The sequence below is a fragment of the Benincasa hispida genome, chromosome 9 (assembly GCF_009727055.1).
Source record: "Benincasa hispida cultivar B227 chromosome 9, ASM972705v1, whole genome shotgun sequence".
Taxonomy (NCBI): domain Eukaryota; kingdom Viridiplantae; phylum Streptophyta; class Magnoliopsida; order Cucurbitales; family Cucurbitaceae; genus Benincasa; species Benincasa hispida.
In genome coordinates this window covers 64,654,947-64,676,556 of record NC_052357.1, presented here as the reverse complement: position 1 = coordinate 64,676,556, position 21,610 = coordinate 64,654,947, and the positions used below count along the sequence as shown (strand labels likewise).

The window sequence follows — 21,610 nt, the reverse complement described above, 5'->3', positions numbered from 1 at the left end:
TTCACTAGAGATAGGAATAATCTTATGTCAGCCAAGTTTATGCGGTTACCTTGTCTTATGAGCGCATCATTCATCATTTAGGCATACTTGGGAGAGTAGTCTAAAAACCAAATCTAAGACTCGAGAGAGCGGATTGGAATACATAAGTAAGAATGGGGAACTTAGAGATAAGCTTCGTTTGCTATTACACAGCGTATGCACCCTACGGAGAGGATATTGCATACGTCCAAGAAGTAGGATACGGTGGTATGCGATCATCTTGTTTATGTATGGAAGTACATGAGCAGGAAAAGAGACTTAAAAATAAGGCCTCTCGACACGTCGCATATACATCGCATGCGTTCTAGAATTAGGCTCAAGTGTGTGTAGCATGATCGCATAGCTTGCGTTGGCTGAGGTTGCCCTTGTGGTCAAGCCTAGGGTTGCGATGAAGACATCCTCACATTTTACTCAAGTGTGTGTAGCATGATCGCATAACTTGCGTTGGCTAAGGTTGCCCTTGCGGTTAAGCCTAGGGTTGCGATGAAGACATCCTCACATTTTATCTATTTTCCATGCATTTTACTACGCGTCAACAGTTGAGTAGTTTATAGCTTAAAACCCCCCATCATTCTTTTATTTATTTGCCGCAAACACATTACCGCATACATTTAGTTACAAGTCCCTGAGTTTGACCTCGGATCACCCGAGAAACTTGCGTTCGTGTTATACTTGGCATGAGTGCAAGAAAACTTGTGACAGGAATGCATGGTGGTCGCATATAAGAGTAACACATATTTTCATTCCAACGCATGACCACCGACGCATGATGATAAACACATAACCTAAGACATGCATCGCATATTGCGTTCACCTTAATTTTAGTCATTAAGTCTTTGACGGCTAATTTTATGTCATCACTTACTCAAAATTATTTCTAAGCGACAAGCAAATTAATCTTTCTCCTAGCTTAGATGAATCTTGAATCATGCCTAAACATAATCTAAATTTACAATTAATAAAAAGAGCTTAGTTCCAATAACCAAATTAACCAAATAATTCCCAATAATCTTATCCAAAGTGTGTTGGTCCGAACATCACCTCATGCTACAAAATCAATACAACCCGACAATTCTAGTCATAAATTCAACCTTTACTCTTGATGGACAACCGCTTTGAACCTTCAATTCCAACCTTCTATATCACAATTGAATCAATAAATAAGCCATTACTTAGTGGGTATCCAAAAATGATCAACAAAGACCCCAAAACTTACCCAAAAACTTGTTGAAACCATTTCCAAATCCTCTTGACAGCATACTTTTAACTCCAACGCTTCTCCAAAACTCGATTTTAAAACCCAAACAAATGCGTATCAATAGATTGAAGTAAAACACCATTGGCCAAGAAATCCAATTGAAAATAGCACAAAACTTACCCAAACAGATCTGACAGCACCCAAGACGACGATAGGGGCGGGGCGGTGCCGGACGAATGCGAACAACGATGACGGATCTGGTGAGGTCGGTGTGCAGAAGGTCGCGTGGCAGAGGAGATATGTGACAGAGGATCTTGACGAGCGGCGACGTGGCACGGCTTCACATCTGGGAGGTTGGCTGGGCGAGCGAATGGTTGGCCAAGCTGGGGCGGCAACTTCTGGTGTCAGCGAATGGGGCAGAACAGCGGGTCGCGCGGCTGGGCTGTTTGGTGAGTGGAATGTTGGGTGGCGTGGCTGAGACGCGAGGAGGGACGACGGCGCTGGGTCACGAGCGAACGCAACTTGGTTGGGTCACGGGTGAACGCGACTTGCTGGCGAGGGTTCGACTGCGATATAGAAATGGAATCAAGGGGAGGGGGTGTTGGCGTGAGGCGAAAGGAGAGAGGTGGGGAAGAGAAGAAGAAGAAGAAGAAAATAAAAAAGGCTAATTAATAATACCGACGAAGAAGAAGAAGAAGAAGAAGAAGAAGAAGAAGAAGAAGAAGAAGAAAATAAACATTACTTGATTATGCTTCATAGGAATTTTTCTCTAGGAGAGTTGTGTGGCTGTCTCTTATACACATCTAGATGTGTATAAGAGACAGCTGTAGACGTTTGTGTAGTAAAAAGACAGCGATTTTCTATGCGATCGTTTAGTAAATGTTCGGCACTAAGCCATCGTTTGGTAAAACGTAGGCGATCATTTAGAAAGAAGTGCGCGCTGTAAGCGATCGTATGGTAAACTCTAGCTATCGTATTGTCTCTGATTTTACTAAGCGATGGGCAACATACACTTCACTTGAGCGAATTCCGTGATCTTTGCAAAATGAAAACGATTTTCATTTTATTCTTCAGTTACAAAAACTTATTAGAACTTCCCACTAACGCACGGTTACAGAGAAAATGGTGTGCACAATTATCCTATAATTGTCAAAATAAAATAATAAATATAATCATATTATATTCATTAACCTATAGTTTAATATCACATATCAACCATAGTATTTTCTCCTCTACTAGATATAAATCATATTTATATCCAATTTCCTCTAATTAATGTATCTCATACATAAAGTTAATCATATCAAATATAATTAACCAGTTCAATCATGTCATATATAATCGAACTCCCTCTTGTCAATTTGAACATTTCAAACTGACCCAAAAACTGATTCTCAACTTGAATCCATTGAGCTACGAAGGGGACCTTATGGACCTATGGCTCGAAACTCTAACGGTATGTGAATAACTGACTAAACTCTTTAGCCATGAGATCCACTATTCGTTAACTGTCAGGCATTCCACTAAAGACCGACAGCTAAACTCTTCTTACTACAAATATATTTATGTGTCCATTGGATATAACCAATCAACAGTACGATAACCCTTCACAGATGCTCGTAAGTACAGCTGAGCCAATTTACGTTTTACCCTTGTAGTTACATCTAACTTCTTAAGTACCACTGATCCCTCTAATGACCAATACAACATAGTCCTACTATGTATGGACATCTCTCGACCCATGAGAAGGTGTGTGGCGCCACATCGTTCAAGCCCCGGAATCAGCCCTTAAGGGAGTAATCTATCTATTTACCCTTACGTTGGGGAAGGAGTAAATTCCATCTTGTGTAGTTGAGTTCCCAGCTCCTAAATAAGACGAATTCCCAAAGTGGTAGGTTTGAGTCGGTGACTTGGCCACTTGCACCCATGCAAATCAAAGGATCATCCTCAAAGACAGGAGTTCCCAACTCACTCAAGATTGAGATCATGTTACCTATGGTCATCCTAGTGAAGTGAAGTCTTTTTCATGAGCGATGTTATATAACGAGACGTTAACACTTCGTGGTAAGGTCTTATACAAACTCTTTGTATAAGACGCCCCTGCTCGCATGTCCTCACATGAATAATCAGGATCAGACCATCTGTATCAAGTTACAACACATGTAACTATTCTACAAAGCGGGCTACATCCATAACATTACTAGGATAAGGTTTTTCTCCTATATCCATATACTACAGACCATTTTGGTTATCACTTAAGACATGATCCATTTGTATGTCACCACATACATCTTAAGTTACATAATGACAACCAGGGATTTTAGTTTATTAGTTTGTGGTAAAGCAAATAAAACATCCAATGTTCAAAGACAAGTAGTGAAGAAAATATAATATATTATACATCACAAACGTTCATACAAAACTGTATTTACAAACTGCAGGACACAAGACTTTAGAGCATCATCCCCAACATAACCGTCTATACAAAGATAACGACATCAGATTTGTTGAGGCTCCCAATTCACAAAGAGCTTTACTTACCGTCAAATTTTCCTATGGTACAGAGGATTATGAAACTCCCAGGGTCCTTCAATTTCGGAGGTGACTTGTTTTATAGAATGGCATGCATTCCTCAGTCAGAATCACTATCTCATCTTTTTCAAATTTCTTTTTCTTTGATAACATATCCTTCATGAACTTCACATAATTTGGTATCTGTTCCAAAGCATCTGCAAAAGGAATGTTAATGTGAAGTTTTTTTTAAGACTCTTAAAATTTAGAAAATTGCTCGTCCAATTTCTTTTTTCCAAAGCATTGGGGATGAGGGATACTATTGAGGACAATAGGTAAGGTATCAGAATTACTCCCTAGATTAGGTGGTACAGGAACATCATCCACCTTTCTATCAACATTTTTCTCAACATCTTCTCTTCTTTTCTCTATCTCAGATTCTACAGTAACCTGCTCTTCTTCTTCATTCACCCTTGGATCAGATACATTCCTCCCACTTCTTAAGGTCATTGCTTTGCATTCTTCCTTGGGGTTCTTCTCAGTACAACTAGGGAAACTACCCTTTTGCATGACATTGATTGCAATTGCCATCTGGCTAAGCTGAACTTCTATGTTTTGGATGGCTTTCCCATGGCTTGTTATATTGGTCTCCAAGAATTTTGTCTGACTCCTTGATTCCTTAATAAAATTTTCAAGTAATTCCTCCACATATGGTTTCTTCTTAGCATGTAGATGAGAAGCAGAAAAACATGGAGGAACATGCAAAACATTTTTTTTGTTAGCGTATGAAAAGTTTTCATGATTACACAAACTTGAATGATAGTGGGTAGGTTGATGTGTCTGATTTGAGGAAAACTGAGAAGACTAGTCGTGATCCTTGGAATTGATTGGTTCAATGCACATAATCGGCCTGTTCAGAATCAAGTATCTCCCACGATGGGTTTGCATTGAGAGCCACCATCGAAGCAATTGATGGTGATGGTTCCTGTAGACAAATGACTAATCGCATTAGTTAAGGAAGCCAATTGTGCTTTTAAAGAATTTACCTCATCAAGCTCACAGATCCTCATCACTCTGGATGTGGATTGTTCTGTTGGCAAATTATAACTAGTTGCAACCATATCCTAAAGTAATGCTTGAGTTGCTTCGACAGTCTTAGAGAAGATAGAACCAATTGCTGCAGCATCCAGTACATATTTCGTTGTGCTGGTCAGCCTGTTATAAAACAACTGGATTGAAACCAGTCAGGATATCCATGCTGGGAACACTTCTGTAGTAACTCCTTATATCTCTCCCAAGCCTCGAATAATCGTTCATCTTCTTTCTGCCTAAATGTTCCAATTTCAGTTCTCAACCTACTTGTCTTTGATGGCAGAAAGAATTTGTTGAGAAAAGCTTGAGCCAATTCATCCCAAGTGGTTATGTTACCTAGTATAAGCGATTCTAACCAATCTTTTGCATTGTTCTGCAAAGAAAATGGAAACAATCTTAAATGAATAGAATCGTTAGAGACCCTATTTAATTTTACCGTTCTGCAAATCTCCAAGAATTCACGAATATGTTAATGAGAATCCTCATTTGGTGGTTCCTCTAAATGTACCATATCACGCTATTTGAATAAACCAGGCTTTAATTAAATTTTTTTTTTTTTGTATTTATTGAAGTTTCAATGATCCTAGGCCAATACAGGAACATCTGGCTGGAAATAATCTCTAATGGTCCTAGCGTTCACTTGTTCTCCCATAGTTGCAAATTCAACTCTTAAATTTCACCTGATTCTTCTCAATGTCCGTTCAATTTCTTGATCCAAAGGAAAAATGTTAGATTAAAGATTTCGTCGTATACATCGAATACTTCAGGCAAATAATAATGAAAATAAAATACAACCCAAATTAAAACTAGCTTCGTTTTCACAATATCAAACAAAAATCCAATTGCCAATCCCCAACAATGACACTAAAAACTTGATAGCATGCACGCGTATGTATCATAGTAATAAATCCCGAATGGGGTAGTATCCTCAAAGATTGATGTTGAAGATTTTTTGGTTAGCTATTCTTATGTACTTGCTAATTTTATTTGGATGGTCGACAAAAAGGTTCGTTGTTGAAGTTATGTAAAACAAGAAAATAAATCTAATAGTTTAATCGGAAAACGATTCTAGGGTGTCATTCCATTATGAAATTCTAAATCGTTATTAATATACGAATCTATTAATTGAATGAGCATAAAAGTCTAAATTCAGGATATTCTTAGTCAAGCTTAATTCGTTCTAGCATGAATGTACTAATTTGAATTTTTTCCTAATGGTTAAACCAATACCACATTAAGATCCTTCAATTTCAGCTCCTATTATAGTTTAATCATTTTCATACATTAGCAAATAATAGTTTAATCACTTAGGTCTAGCAAAATTTTTCTTTCATAAGTAGAAAATTCAACCTGGAATGCAATTGTTTAATGGCCAATCAAAAAAAAAAAAAAAAAAAGAATTTGTACAGAGAGATTAAAATCCAATCATCATCTAATTGATTCAAAAGTTAATAATCAGTTCAATGTGAATTCATAACATGAACAACACCATAGAATTCAGAAGATTAGCTACTCATGATTGTCAAAATGATAGATCTAATATAGAGATTTGTCATGGAATGCAAGAAAGAAAGATAAATAGGCAATTGATCTCCCTTCACTGTCACCGTGTTGCAATCTTGATCTCTTGACTCTCGTTGTTGAGCTCCGGTCGATGTCCAATAATGGCTCTCTTGCTCAGACGTCTCTTTTCTCTTTTAGGTCGCAATCCCAAAGAAACACTGTTGTCCCTTGATTGACAGAAAACCTATTTTTTCTAAAGAAGTTGTCGTAACGTCCAACAAGATAGCGACGCTGTCTAAATAGGCAGAGTGACACGCATCCTTCTTTCTAGAGTGTTGTAACGCTCCCATATTTTTGTCTCTCGGGTCTTCAACGTAATGGGACAACAAAATGACGCTATGTTTTACGCTGCCCTGTTTTTGATACTTAGCGATTTTTTGACCTTGTTCTTTCACTTCTCTTTGCATGGTTGGTCCTAGAGTCCTTGTATTTAGAAATTTGCACCAATTTTTGTCCAATTAAGTTCGAATTGCTCCAGTGACTCAATTTTCTAAAATTAATTAATTTAACTATGTCAAAACACACAAACTAGCAATATTACTCTAAATCCAAAGGAAAGAAAAGCATTTTCCATGTGCTTTTCAACGACTATTTGAAATTTTCTTTAAAAAGATGATTATCAATTTCTTAAGGGGCGTTTGGGGCAAAGGATGAAGTTGTGAACTCCATAGAGTTATGAAGTCTGGGAAGTTGTGAACTATAAGGGCCCCGTGTAAGAAGTTAATGAGATATAAAATTGTTGTTTTTTTAGTAGTGGAACCCACAAACTCCTTGGACAAAATAAGAAGTGGAGTTCACAACTCTATACTTCCTAACTCTTTGGCCCAAACACATTCTTAAAGATTATGTTCGCCTTTTCTAGAAAGATAAAAATCAATTTATGAGAGGTGTTGTGGCTAGTGGGTGGTCTTCTTTGAAGCTTGAGATCTTCTAGAAAGATGCAAAAAAAATTCTGAGGGATGATGTTGCTTCCATGTAGCTATATTTGGCCTCAAATATAGGCTGCCAGACCCCAGTTTACCAAATAATTTCTTGAATATTAAGTTTCTTTCGAAGTTTTCAGGTAATTTTTCTTCTGTTTGAAAGAGGGCATATCCTCTATGAACATTTACTTTTTGTTTGATATGAAAGCATATCCTCGATATAATTTCTATTTATTATTTAATAGTAAAACATATCCTATATCATTTATGCATTTTTGTTTAATAGGGAAGTATATCCTCTATAAATTTATACTTTTAGTCACCGGAGGACTTTTCTTGCTAGAGTATCATGTGATTGTTAGTTATTTTCCAATTTTGTAGAAACCGACTTGAAGCTTTAAAACAATATCAAACTTCGCTCTTCCGGGTCATTGCATAAAAAAGGCTTTCTTGTTTCTTTATAAGAGTAATGATAATAGTATGGTGTAGCTTAGAAAAATATTTATGTAATTATGGTATGATATTGAAATCCTTTGATTTTTAGGATGTTGCCTTTCAATTGCCATAGGTTCTTTTAAGGTAATGTTGGTAGAGAAATCTTTCAATTGGAGCATTGAAATTGCAGTATTAGACTTCATTATTTCATTTAGCTTCATTACACGCCTCTATAAGCCTGGGCAAAATTACATATCCTATAAGACACCAACGTAATTGTTTTTGCCAACAAATTTAGATATCGACATCTTTGTGAGATGGAGAAAACCTCGTGAAGTGGTTGACAAGTTGATTTTCATGATATGCCGGCAAAAACAAGACTTATTTATGTCTCATTTGGTAACTATTTTTTTTTCTTTTTTGTGATTTTGAAAATTAAGCATATTTCCTCACGTTTTTTTTTATAATGATTTGCATATTTCTTGAATAAAAGAGTTCAATTATTATCAAAATTCCAAAAAACATAAACAAGTTTTTAAAAATTAATATTTTTTTTTTAGTTTTCAAAATCTGGCTTGACTTTTTAAAACATGGGTATAGGCTTAATTTTCAAAAACTAAAAATCAAATGGTTACCAAACACGACCTTAAGAACCCAATTTTGGCTTGTTTTAATTTGAAATCTTGGCCGAAATCATTCTCATCAATGCACCATTGACCATCATCACATAGTCAACTCTTTATGCTTGGAGCTTGATACACTTCGAGCATCTCTACAAAGTTGTTTGTTATGGGTGGATTCTAGAATCAAGGGTAAAATGGTCAAAGGAGAGCAAGAGAAATTGAAGGGATAGACCCAAGAACAAATTGGGCTTGGTTGGCCTCGATTTGTTAGCCCAATGGCCAAAGATCTAGTATAGCTAGCCATTGTTGGATTCAGTGTCTTATATCTCGTAGATTTTGTAGTTTGTAATTTGTAAATACAAAATATTTATTTAATAAAATAAGAAGTATTTTATTTGACATTTAGATAACATTAACTCAATCCAATAAACTAAGATCCGAGGTTGTCTAATGTAACTTGTACAGTATGTGGTAGACATATAAGTGGATCATGTTTAACCTAGAAGGTCTGTAGTACATGGTTAAGGTTGTGTGTCTTATCCTGGTAAAAATGCGGATACGGTCCATTTTGTAACTATTACATAAGTTGTAAGTGTTATATATGATATAATCCATATTGTTCACGTGGAGAAATGTGAGTGGAGGTATCCTATATAAAGAGTTTATATAAGACCGGACCGCGAAATAATTTGTATGGGTGAGAGTGGCTAGTTTATAAAGAGTTTCTCTGTATAACACTGTTACTTATAGAGACTAACATTTCACTAGGATGACCATAGGTGACTTAACCTTAATCCTAAGTGAGTTGTGAACTCCTGTCTGTAAGGGCAATCCTTTGATTTGTATGGGTGAGAGTGGCTAGTTTCGCCAACTTAGTATGCCTATCATTTTGAGGATTTATCCAAGTAAGGAGTCGGGTACACAACTACACAAGATGAAATTCACTCCTTTCGATAGACAAGGAAAGTAGATAAATTACTCCCTTAATAGCTGATTCCGTATCTTGAACAACGAGGCATCACTCTTTTCTTGGCCCAAGAGGGGTTAGTTTATAGTTAAACTATAGACTGGTTGTTCATTAGAGGGATCAGTGATATTTAAAGAGTTAGATATAACTATAGGGGTAAAACGGTAACTTGACCTAGCTGTTGTTATGAGCAATTTGTCAAGGGTCAACATACTATTTGTTGATTGGTTATAACTGTGGGTACATTAATATATCTACAGTGCGAAGAGTGCAACAATCGGTCTTTAGTGAAGTAATTGACAGTTAATGAATGTTAATTAATCTAATTAAAGAGTTTAATTGATTAATCTCGTATTATTGGAGCTTATAATTTGTAGGTCTATAAAGTCCCATTGTTAGCTAAAAAAACAAGGAATAATTGTTTTTGGAATAATTTGAATTGTTCAAATTATTTATGGAAATTTAAGTTAATAATTATATTCATATGATTAATATAATGTATAATGTATATTGATACATTATAATATATAGTTAATTATAAACATGATTTATAATTAAAAGACTATATAATATGCGAGAGATAAATATTTGAATGAGATTCAAATATTATTTATATAAATACTATAGGTTAAAATTTAATGTGGATATGATTCATATTAAAACTATAGGTTATAAGAGAGAGTTGCATTATAATATAATTATAATGCATATTATATGTTTTTTAATTAGTTAACTAACCATATAATATATATATATTATTAATAATAATTTAATAATACAATTATAACTCCCATGACAGAGGAGCTATTTTGTAACTCCATTTCCTTCACTCTTCTTTTTCATCTATGTTCTTTGGAAAACACAGAGGAAGAAGATTTCTTTGAGAAAAATTTAAAAAGCTCTTTCTCTCAATGCCAACACACATGCCTTGTAAATTTCCTTTGCCAAAAGTAACAAAGAAGGAGCCCACACGTCTTTCCCTCGTTTCAGAGAATAACAAGGTTACTAAGTGGTGGTGTTTTGAATTAAGGAAAAGTCCCAATGTTCATCAAGAAGTGTTGAATTCGTAATCTTGAAGAGGGTTTGTGTGAAGAAGAGTTTTTTATCGAGGGTTAGTCTTCTCTTTTCTAAACTCTTAGTAGAATGCATGCTTAGGCTTTTTAAATGTTTATCCTGTATTTTTTTTATTTACTTCTCTGCATTTTACTGTTTATTGATTGAATTTCGAATTGTACGCTGTTCACATACTTCCTCGAAAAATAAAATTCTTTCAATTGGTATCAGAATCAGATCGTACAATTTTTTTTTCCATTTGACGTGAAATTGAGAGAAAAGGTGGGTACTTTCTACATTTTGAATGTTGGGAATTGCTAACTAGATGTTTTAAATTTTGGCATTAGATTTACTACTTTAATCTGATTAAAATTGTAAGGGCCCGTTGTTTTTGGGCATTTTAATTATACTATCGAGTTTGTAACTCTGTGTCATTCATGGCAAAGCATTTGCCATGACGGAGGCTGGAATTCAGAGCTAGAACGAATGAAAAACGAGGAGGACAAAAGCATTTTGGATCAGAGTGCCGCGGTCCCCTACTGCAGCGATACGATGCTTGAAAAAAATTATGTGGATTGTCGTGACGCTCTCTTTGAGTGCACCCACGCGTTCAGGTAGTCGGTCTATGCTCCGAAAAAAAAACCAAAGCATAGCGACACTCTCCGATAGTGCACCCACGCGTTTAGGTAGTTGACAGACATGGGTTCGATCCTTAAAGTCGTTTCTTGGAGTAGTTTATATTATATTTTCGAATTTTTGTGTAATTTTTGTTATATTAATTAATTAAATTAATATAATATGATTATATTGATGTAATTAATTTTTAGGGGTGCTAGCATTTGGTCTATTTTAACTATTTATTTAATTTACATCTGATGTATGATTAAATTTATATGTTGCATAATGTCCTAAATCTCGCTTTAGGACAAGTAGAAGATTATTGATTTAGTATCCTAAATCTCGTGGATCTTGTAGTTTGTAATTTGTAAAAATAAATTATTTATTTAATAAAATAAGAAGTATTTTATTTGACATTTAGATAATATTAACTCAATCGAATAAACTAAGATTTGAAGTTATGTAACTTGTACATGTTGGGATTGGTGTCATAATTCTCTCGGAGTCTCGTAGTTTGTAAACTTTATACACATTGTTATTAATAAAATAAGAATTATTTTATTTGCATTTACTCATATCCAATAAACAAAGATCCATAGTTATTGTATGTAAACTTAAGCATGTATATGAGATATATAAGTGGATCATGCCTTAAGTAATAACCTAAAAGGTCTGTAGTATAAGGATAAAGGAGGGATACCTTATCCTGGTGACACTATGGATACGACCCGCTTTGTAGAGATTTGCTAGTGTTGTAAACTACTACAGATGGTCTGATTTTGACCATTCATGTGGAGACATGCCAGCGGGGTGTCCTATACAAAGAGTTTGTATAAGACCGGGCCACAAGATGATTAGTCTCTTTATATAATGTCGTTGATAGTTGAGACTTACATCTCACTAAAACAACCATAAGTGATATGAACTTAATCTTGAGTGTTTTGGGAACTCCTGCCTATGAGAGCGGTCCTTTGATTAGTTTGGGTGAGAGTGGCCAGATTTCTAACTCAACAAGCCTACATTTTTGGAGATTTGTCTGATTGGGGAGCTGAAAACTCAGTTACACAAGACAGAATTCACTCCTTCTCCGAAGCAGGGGTAAGTAGATAGATTCCTCCCTTAAGGGCTGATTCCAGGTCTTGACATAGTGGCCACATCCTCTCTTTGGAAGAGAGGACTCAGTCATAGTAGGACTATGACTTATTGTTCATTAAAGGAGTCAGTGGTACTTAAGAAGTTAGATGTAACTACAGAGGCAAAACGGTAAATTGGCCCAATTGTACTTACGAGCAATCTGTGAAGAGTTATCGCACTGTTGATTGGTTGATATGGACATAGAAATATATCTGTAGTGCGAAGAGTGCAGTTGTCGGTCTTTAGTGGAGTGCTCGACAGTAACGAATGATGAATCCCGTGACTAAAGAGTTTAGTTAGTTATTCACTTACCGTTTGAGCTTCAAGCTATAGGTCTATAAGGTCCCCTTGATAGCTTAATGGATTCAAGTTGAGAATCAGTTCTTGGGGTTAGTTTGAAGTGTTCAAATTAACAAGAGAAAATTCAATTATATGTGATATAATTGGTGTGACGTATGAGATACATCAAGTAGAGGATTAATGTAAATATGATTTACATTAAGTACTATAAAATAGAAAAAGAACTATGGTTTGTATGTTTCATGAGATGAAATATTAAAACTATAGGTTATAAATATAATATGGTAAGTTGGTTATCATATTTATTTATAATATATCAATTATGATAATTAATTTCTTTTTCTCTAATAACCAATTGAGTAGAAGGTTACTGGTGGTTTTATGGTAACCGTGAGATAAAAGAGAAAATGGTTTCCTAAATTTAGAGTGTTACCTCATTCGAAAAGTAACTCACGGATTAAGCTATCAAGTGAAAGTGTTTCACTAAGCGATAGTGTACAGAGACTAAACGATCGTGGAGCTTTGACTATACGATAGTCTTTCAGCTTACTGTAGCTAAACGATCGCATGGCTAAGTCTATACGATAGGCTGCCATTTACTACATGATCGAATACATTGTTTATATGATAGATGCTTCTTATCTCCCACTTACTCGATCGTCTACACGTTCGTTGTCCTCTAGTCTCTTCCTCAAGACAAGATCATACATAGCCCACAACTCCTGGATTCTCACACTGAGAATACCAAGGTAACCATTGTGGTGGTGTCCTCCTCACTTCGTGGATCGAGTTAGACTCGATTGGTTTTGCGGAGGCTATTCGTTGTGTTCATGTGTGTACCGGTCATTGCGTTCGAGGGCTATGTTGCTATTCTTGGACGCTTGAAGATTGATTGAGGGATTCTTGAAGAATGTTTCTTCAAAGGTATGCATACTCTATCCCTTGATACTCTTGTTAGCATGCTGTAATTTCTTGTTGTGCATGACCTGTTAGTTTCCGTTTTTGTACTGTAATTGTTTATGTTCAATTCGAATGGAATTTGGAAAAATCCTTCCGCTACTCATGAAAATTCTTGTGTTTGATTTTTTTTAGTACAGTATGTGGTAGACATACAAGTGGATCATGTTCAAGTAATAACCTAGAAGGTTTGTAGTACATGGTTAAGGTTGAGTGTCTTTTCCTGGTGACACTGCGGATACGACACACTTTGTAACTATTACATTATTTGTAAGTGTTACAGACGATATGATCCATATTGTTCATAAGGAGACATGTGACTGAAGGTATCCTGTATAAAAAGTTTATATAAGACTGAACTACGAAGTGATTAGTTTCTTTATATAACACCTTTACTTGTAGAGACTAACATTTCGCTAGGATGACCATAGGTGGTTTGACCTAAATTCTGAGTGAGTTGTGAACTCCTGTCTATGAGGGAAATCCTTTGATCTATATGGGTGAGAGTGGCAAGTTTCGCCGACTCAATATGCCTACCATTTTGAGGATTTGTCCGAATAGGAAGCTGGAACACAGCTACACAAGATCGAATTTACTCATTTCCATAGACAAGAAAAGTAGATAAATGACTCCCTTAATAGCTGATTCCAGATCTTGAACAACGAGGCATCACCCTCTCATTGGCCCAAAATGGGTTCGTTTATAGTTGGATTATAGACTGGTTTTTCATTAGAGGGATCAGTGGTATTTAAGGAGTTAGATGTAACTACAGAGGTAAAACGATAACTTGACCAAACTGTAGTTGTGAACAATTTGTGAAAGGTTAACTTACTGTTGATTGGTTATATCTATGGATACAAAAATATATCTGCAGTGCGAAGAGTGCAACTGTCGGTCTTTAGTAGAGTGACCGATAGTTAATGAATGTTGATTAATCTAATTAAAGAGTTTAATTGATTAATCTCGTATCATTGGAGCTTATAATTTGTAGGTCCATGTTAGCTCACTAAGGATAAAAAACAAGGAATAATTATTATTGGAATAATGTGAATTATTCAAATTATTTATAGGAATTTAAGTTATTAATTATATTAATATGATTCATATAATATATAATGTATCTTGATATATTATAATATATAGTTAATTATAAATATGATTTATAATTAAAGCTATATAATATGCGATAGATAAATATTTGAATGAGATTCAAATATTATTTATATAAATACTATAGGTCAAAATTTAATGTGAATATGATTCATATTAAAATTATAGGTTATAAGAGAGTTGCATTATAATATGATTATAATGCATATAATATGGTTTGTTTATCAATTAACTAACCATATAATATACATATTATATTATTAATAATTTAATAATATAATTATTATTCCTCATGACAGATGAGTTATTTTGAGAGAGAGTTGGTGTAACTCCCCTTCTGTCACTTTTCTCTTTAATTTGTGTTCTTTGGAAAACAAAAAGGAAGAAGATTTCTCTGAGAAAAATTCTAAAATGCTCTCTCTCAATACCAACACCTCTGCCCTATAAAATTCCCTATGCCAAAAGCAACAAAGAAGGAACCCACACGTCCTTTCCATGTTCCGAAGAACAACAAGGTTACTAAGTGGCGATGTCTTGAATTGAGGAAAGTCCCAGTGTTCATCCAAAAATGTTGAGTTCGTGATTTTGGAGAGGTTTTATTTGAAGATCAAGAGTTAGTCTTCTCTTCTCTAAACTCTCAGTAGAATGCATGCTTAGGTTTCTTGAATGTTTATCCTATATTTTTTTGTTTGTTTACTTCTCTCCATTTCACTGTTTATCGATTGAATTTCGAATTGTACAGTGTTCATACACTTCTACGAGGAATTTGATTCCTTCACTTAAGAATGAACTAACGTGCCTAGCAAGGATGTTGGGCCAGTCAGTCTCGATTTTGGTCTCGTCCAAGAATGAGTGATAGCTCGTGAAAAGAGCTATGTTTATGTCCTTAATTTCTTTTCCTTGTTGTTTAAAATGATTAAATACCTATTCTTGTAAAATTTAAGCATTTCATGCATTTTAGAGCTTTTTAGGCCATTCATGGTTGATTTAGAGCTATCAGAAGTGAAATCGGACACCCGGAGCTTCAAGGACTTGAAATGAACAAAATACCCTTGGCGAGAACGTAAATACCCTCTACCAAGCGCAATGTTACACTCTAAGGTAGTAGCTGTTGTTTCATGCAGCGTCGCAACGCTGCCCTAGAACGTTGCAATGCTCTAGATTTTGATGGAACTCAATGCTACGCGTGCGTGCGGGAGAGTGTAAAGCTCAGCATCGCTACGCTTGAAGCTTACGCTATAGCAAGAGTATAGCTACACTGTCACATTGTCTATAAATATATTCTTTGATTTTTAGGACTTTTTCATGCTAATTTTGATGGAGGCCGAAGTGGAGCCTAAATTTCTTCTTCTTCCTTTTTCTTTTTAGCATCATTAGGTTAGTTTTTAATTTTGTTTTGGGTTGTAAAACATTGAATTGAATCTCTCCTCTTTGCTTTCTATTTAGTTTTGGGAATAAGAACCCATGTATTTTTCTTAAGAATTCTATTGTTTGGGTTGAATGCATACTAATTTTATGTTTTCTTTGAATCTGTTACAATTTCTATATGCATGTTTTTTTTTTGTTGAATGTCGGTTGTAAGAATGTGTTTCTTTGCTAATCGATTCGTAGCTACGCCATGTTCGCACTCAAATGTCTAGCTCAGTCAACCTATTAGTAAATAGATAATCGTGTATTTGATGGCTATTTCTAGAATGCATGTATTGCTGGGTCTAAAGATAAAATTTGGTTAATTAATTAGACTATCTAATTGGTTAATCAAAATAGTAGAATCCTAAAGCTTAATGCACATGTTTTTATTTCTATATGGATGCTATCGAACCCAATAGATTTAAGGGCGTATAGTTTAAGTAGGACTTGGCTTTCCAGACTTAATTATTATTAAACGATTCCTTGGGTTGTTCCTAATTAGTTGTCTGCCACTATAGAGGCTAGTTCGGCCGTGTCAAGTAAGTTGTTGTGCATACGTAAATCTAATACATGTCTAATTAATAGAATTCGACGATTGAAATTGCATTGAATCTTTCTTGCTCTCAAAACTAGATGAACTCAACCCTAGTTTACATTTACCCTTACACTTTATTTTTCTTGCACTTCACTTTCACTATCCACACCAAACCCTTCTATTGGCTTTTTATCCATTAATCTTAAATTAATTAATTTAGATTAATGGCCAAAAAGCCAACAATCTCCCCCTTTTTATGATGATAAACAAGTAAGGAAAAATGTAATCCAAAGAGATGTGTGATATAAAATCTAAACTTGAATCACAATCAACACACATACATAATTTTAATTAACTTGAAACCAATGTATATTTCAATAATAGTAAGCTCCTATTTTTCTAATTACCTCTCCCCCTTTTGGCAATAAAAGAAGGACAATTATGAAAAATATCATAAAGACATGAGAGTTCTTAAAAAAACGTGAACACATAATTTTACATATTTCTTCTTCTATCAACATGCTTTCCAAAAAAGAACATAACATACGACATGTAAATTCAAGAGGCATCATAAAGAATCAACCAAGCTTAAGCTAGTTTTATTCAAGATCAATTTCACAAATTTCTCCCATTTTTTAAATCAATTGAACACTCCCCCTTAATAAGAAACAAAAAGACATTAAACACATGATTCAACTTGAGGGGTAGAAATTCTCAAACAAGTCTTCAAATACAAATTTACTCCAAAGACAATTACTCTCCTCAAAAGGATAAACCATATGCATAAAAGGGATATACAACAATAAGAAATATGAGAAACAATATCATTCAAACATGAAATTCATATATAAAATTATATAACTCCTCCTAAAACCAAGCACTCTCATTCTAATAAGAAATATCAATTAAAACCAAGTAGATAAAATCATTCAAGTAATTCAAACAATTGAGATACCAAAATATCAAATATTATAACATAAACACCAATTGTTGAAAAGCAAATGATACCAAATAATAGCAAATCAACATTATCACCTATTATGTCAATGTTGAAAATGAATAATTTCTATGTGTATTCTGTATTTCAATTAAGTAAAATATGAGTATAAATAGGTATACAAGTACCAAAAATAGCTAACAGATCTCTTAAAAAGCATCCTAACAATTCTCAACCTAACATATGAATATCCTAACAGATGAATATCTTTAACAATTTAACACCCCCGCCCCCCCCCCCCCCCCCCCCCAAAAAAAAAAAAAAAAAAAAAAAAAACTCAAGGTGATAGAGTAGAAACCAACTTAAGTTTGCATAGTAGTTGATGAAAGTGGCCAGAATGGAGGGCTTTGGTGAAGATGTCGGCCAGTTGCTCGCTTGTAGGTATGGATTGAAGACGAAGAGTAGAACTCTGAAGATGATGATGGACAAAGTGGCAATCAGTCTCAAAGTACTTTGTCCGTTCATGAAAAACACCATTATGTGCTATCTGAATGGCACTATGATTGTCACAATGAAGAATAGTGACAGAATTTTAAGGAGCCCCTATGTCAGCTAAGAGCCAATGCAACCATAAGACCTTTGAAGTTGCATCATCAAGTGCATGATACTTCGGTTCAGTGCTGGATCAAGAAACAACCGTTTGTTTCTTACTCCACCAGGAGATGAGAGAATCACCCAAATAAAAGCAGTAACCTGTGGTGGATCATCTCTTCATAGGATTGTCTACCCAATCAGTGTTAGAATATCTAGATAGAACCAAAGAGGATTTAGAGGAGAATTGAAGTCCATGCTCCAGTGTACCTTTAACATAACGCAAAACATGAAGAACAACTGTGAAATGGATAGTGCGGGGAATGAACATGAATTGACTAACAACATGAACGACAAAAGCTATGTCTGGACGAGTTACTATTAAATAGACAAGGTTGCCAACCAGTTTTCTATACAATGTTGGATCCTGGAGGGGAACACCATCAAAAGAGGTCAGACGAATATTGGAATCCAATGGTGTTGGTGTTGTGGCAGAATCAGTGATACCTGAACGAGCTAAAAGATCTTATGCATACTTCGTTTGAGATAGGTAGTATTTATTAGAGCATGATGAGACTTGAAGACCAAGGAAGTAACTGAGTAATCCCAAATCTTTCATTTCAAAATGTTCTTCTAGATAGCGTCGAAGATCCGAAATAGCCTGAGGATCATCACCAGCAATAATCATATCATCCACATATAACAGGAAGAGAACAATTCCACGGGGAGTTTTTCGAGTAAATAGGGCAGATTCATGAGCGTTGAAGGTATACCCAAGCTGGGTAACAGTAGAACTGAAGATTGCAAACCAGGGACATGGAGCTTGTTTGAGCTCATATAATGCACGACGAAGAAGATAGACCTTCTTTGGTGGAGAGGAGACGTCAGGTGGTGGTTGTATATAGACTTCTTCAGATAGTGTGCCACTAAGGAAAGCATTCTTAACATCCATTTGAAGAAAGGGGTCACTTCCTGGCAGCTGCTACGACTAATAGACTGCGATAGATGTCATTCGTGCAATTGGAGCGAAGGTTTCCTCATAGTCAATACCATATTCCTGTTAATACCCTTTGGTCACCAGACGAGCCTTATAACATTCGACAAATCCATCAGAACGGGTCTTGATTTTATAGATCCACTTACATCCAATAGGTATCATGTTAGGTGGTAGATCAACATACTCCCAAGTGTGAGTCTTTTCTAAAGCCTGAAGTTCCTCATCCATAACTCACTGCCAAAAAAGGTTAGTACAAGCCTCATGATAGGACTGCGATTCAATTAAGGACATTATAGTGGAAAAACAATCATAGTCTTGTAGATAATGGGGGGTTTCTTTTACCCAGGAAAACCGATGAACATGTGTAGGGTCATGATCAGCATCAGGGACAGATGGTAGATCTGAGAGTGCAACAGAAGGAGAAGACTGATTAAGCTCTGAACGGGTGGAGTAGGAGACGCAATCTCTGGTACGAGTGGAGTGGGAGACTTAGGACTAGATGAAGATTCACAAGCGGGAAATAGATTCATGGTAGGGTTAAGAAAGAATGATTGGGTACCAAGAAGGAAAACATGAAAAGAAGAAATACTAGAAAACATATGATACTCCTAGAAGGTGACATGATGATAGATACATAATCGATTTGATATGGGATCCCAACATCGGAACCCTTTATGTTCAGTTCCATAACCAAGAAAGCAACACAAACGAGCCCGAGGTTCAAGTTTGGAATGTTCATGGGGATGAAGTAAAACAAAGCATGCACAACAAAAAAAATCCTTTAAAATGAGAATAAGAGGGAGAAGTGCCATATAACCGTTCAAAAGGAGACACGTTGTGGAGAACAGTAGAGAGAAGACGATTGATAACACAAACAGATGTGAGAGCAGCTTCATGCCAAAACTTTTCAGGATAAGAGGCAGAGAGAAGTTGTGCACAAACAGAGTCAAGAATATGACGATGCTTTCTTTCAGCCTGACCATTCTGTTGAGCAGTATGAGGACAAGAGCGTTGGAGAAGATTGCCCTGTTGGGTCCGAAAGAAGAGCAGGTGAGAGTCCTTATACTCCATTGTATTGTCAGTCCGAAGAATTTTGATGGTATTAGAAAACTGAGTTTGAATCATTTTAGTAAATTCAATATAAATTTTGGGTAAAGAGGAACGATTTCTAAGAAAATATATCTAGGTAAAAAGAGAGTAGTCATCAATGAATAATACAAAATACCGATAACCATTTATTGTAGAGGTAGGAGTAGAGTCCCAAATATCAGAATGAATAAGACCAAATGGTTTATCATATAGAGATGTTGAAGTAGGAAACGACAAAGCAGACTGTTTTGCCAATTTGCAATGTAAATAATCAATGAACGAAATTGAGAAACATTACTTAAGGTACCAATAGAATTAGGCTACGAAGTTTGTCAGATGACGCATGACCAAGACGAAGGTGCCAGTGATACGTGTCGGTATCTATGACAGCTGCAAAAACAGATGGCAGGACAGGAAGTTGAAAGGATGTGAGTTCAAATAATCTTCCCATCTTGTGATCTGACCCGTTTGCGGATCCTGAACCTGACTACCATGAGAGGAAAAGAAAACCGTTAGTCCAAATCACACAGTTATCCAACAGAGACAAGATTAAAGGATAAGTTCGAGACATGATAAGTAGTGGATAGACTAATACTCAGTGTACTAAACAGTCCCAATATAAATCGGCATGTGGTTACCGTCAGTAGAATATACTGGAGGCAGGGAATTTACAGGGGTGGAGGAAGAAAACAAGGTCATATTCGAGGTTATGTAATTGCAACAGGCTGAATCAAGAAGCTAAAATGTACCTAATATGACAACAAGGGTAGGAGAATTGGGAGATAACACATGTTTCAGCAAGTCTTAAAGATTGCTGATTTGGATACTTGGAAGATTGGAGGATACCACATTGGAGGCAGTGGCAGCAACCGCAACAGACGGAGAACCATTCTTAGAGGAATTCTTGGATTTATTGGTGTATCCTAGAGGCTAAGGTGGTTTGGTAGGACGGTTGTCTAAGACATGACTCCGTCTGTGGCAGTACCTGCACTCAATGGTGGGACAACTAGAAAACTTGTGACCATGTTGTTTGCAATTCTTGCAAAAAATCGACTCAGTTGGATATCGTGAATGGGTGGTTGCGAGGACAACATCCGGGGATGGTGAGGAGACTAGCCCAAGACGCTTCTCCTCAAAGAGAATTTCCTGAATCGTGGCATTAAGAGATGGCAGAGAATTGTGGTAGAGAACTGCGATATAACAGGGCCGCACAAACAAACTCATACTAGGGGTGAAGCCTCACAAGAATCTTGATAAGCTGTAGATGATCTTGATTGATCTTAGCTTGGTCTAGTTGAGTCCAAATAGGCTAAAGAATAGCGATATACTCATTCACAGATTACCCGATCTCCTGACTTGTGCCAACCACAGTAGTATGAAGTTCATAGTAATGAGTAAGACCAACGATTTTGAACCATCCAAACAGAAAATCCCAAAGTTCTTTAGCTGTGTCGAACGCATCAAACTGGATGTGGATGATCGGGATGGAAGTATTACCCAGCCAGGTGATTATTTGATGCTTCTTGTT

At 35.8% G+C, this 21,610-nt stretch overlaps 1 pseudogene; it reads right to left on the bottom strand.

The window, feature by feature from the left end:
* Positions 1-17,742: 17,742 nt before the first annotated feature.
* LOC120084851 lies at positions 17,743-18,948 on the bottom strand (annotated as a pseudogene).
* Between the last annotated feature and the right edge of the window lie 2,662 nt (positions 18,949-21,610).